This window comes from Galeopterus variegatus, unplaced genomic scaffold, assembly GCF_000696425.1.
Source record: "Galeopterus variegatus unplaced genomic scaffold, G_variegatus-3.0.2 Scaffold9367, whole genome shotgun sequence".
In the NCBI taxonomy this organism is placed as follows: domain Eukaryota; kingdom Metazoa; phylum Chordata; class Mammalia; order Dermoptera; family Cynocephalidae; genus Galeopterus; species Galeopterus variegatus.
The window spans coordinates 64,445-66,456 of record NW_007735478.1 but is presented as its reverse complement, the minus strand read 5'-3'; positions in this window follow the sequence as shown (position 1 = coordinate 66,456).

The window sequence follows — 2,012 nt, the reverse complement described above, 5'->3', positions numbered from 1 at the left end:
TTTACATTTACAGAAATCCTCCCTTGTTTGCCTCAGAGGATTCATCGCAAGACCCCCAGTAGATGTCTGAATTTGTGGATAGTTCTGAACTGTATATGTTTTATTTTTTTTTCTATACATACATACTTAAGATAAAGTTTAATTTATTAGTTAGGCACAGTTAGAGATTAACAGCAATATCTAATAATAAAATAGAATAGTTATTACAATATACTGCAATAAAAGTCATGTGAATATGGTCTATGTCTCTCTCTCTCTCAAAATATTTATTCTTCTGTAATATTTGTGGACTGTGATTGACTGTGTATAACTGATACCATGGTAAGTGAAACTGTGGATACTGGGCCACAACTATATTCATGGGTTATGATAATTACCAATATGGCAGGATTGGGACACTTCTAAAGGCTCTAGGGTGAATTTTTTTCTACCAATACTTTTAATATTTGAACCAATTTAGTATGGTTTGGGGTGACACAAAGAGGTATGAGCCAGCTTTGATATGACCATCATCATCTACGTTTTATAGTGACACAAAGTTCTTTGCATTTGTGAAACAAGAGTGAGCAACATATGTCAACACTAATGACGGTAAAATCATTAAAGGCTGGTTTGTGCAGTTATCAGCTAAAGCATTTCTTTTTAATTGTTGAAAGTATTCTCTTTATTATGGACTTTAGTTTTCTTAAAAATTTTTACTTATTTATTCACTTATTTTAATTGACACATTATAATTGTGCATATTTATGGAGTAAAATTCAATATTTCAATAGATACATATGCTGTATATTGATCAAATCAGGATATTTAGCACATCCATCTCCTCATGCATTTATCATTTCTTTATGGTGACAATGTTCTAGCGATTTTAAAATTTGCAATTGTGCTTCAGAAAGTTCATGGGAAGATTTTATACTATCTTTTAATTCTATTTTTCCAGGAAATTTTGTAAGTACCCTTGTATTGCATACAATCTAATGATGACATAATATATTACATAAATTTTAATATTTGTATTTAAGGAAATAATAAGCAGCTGTTGAAAGTATGTTGCAAAGAAATATTTTGATATGGAAAATGGTTCATGACATATTTCTAAATGATGGAAAGATTTAAACAATCAATATTGTTCACACAGTTTTAAAATTTATGACATAAAAAATAGATTTAGAGTAAAAATGTATAATTGCTTATATTTTTAACAATATTACCATTGCTGTATGCTTCAAAGTATTATCTCATTACTCTTTTAACTAGAGTTTCATAATGCTTTTCTAAGAAGCTTTTAAAACTTGATGTCACAATCTCATACAAGGTAGGAACCACCTTGTTCATACAATGTACCACACTCTTGAAATGTTAATCTCTAAATCTAAAATGTTCAAAAGGCTGTAATTTTCTAAGTAAATAAAAGCAAGAAAATAGTATAAACCTGATAATAAAGTGTTAGAATTAAAAATGTATTTTTTAGTGAAAATAAAATAATAAGACCATTTCCTTTGATGCTAATGTTAATTTAATGAAAGAGACTTCACTTCCTAAAAAAGTCAGTTTAGTTATATTCAGTTTTCAGAAGCAATCTTGAGAATGTATTATCCCTTGTAACAATTTTTATATTTTCCCAAATTACTGTTCTTACATTTAAAGGGGGATATCAGAAATTTATGATATCCTCTTGATAAATTCATGATAAAATATAAGTGTTTATAATAAAAATATAAATCATTAAAATTCCAAAAAACTGTTGGCTTATAAATGTGACTCTTACTTAAAAGTAATCATACATTTTTGTAGATATACCTGTTTCGTGGCTAAAATGGGGAAATACACAATATGAGCCTGAAACATCTGGGCCTATCAGAAGCAAAAAAAAATGCTCGAAAATGGTGGGAAGTTTCTAAAAGGACAGAGAACAAGCTTGGAGGGTCCAAATAAAGAAGAATTAAGCTTCAAAAATAATCATAATAACAACACAAAACCATTGAATAAAAAAGTTCAGGAGTCCATACTGA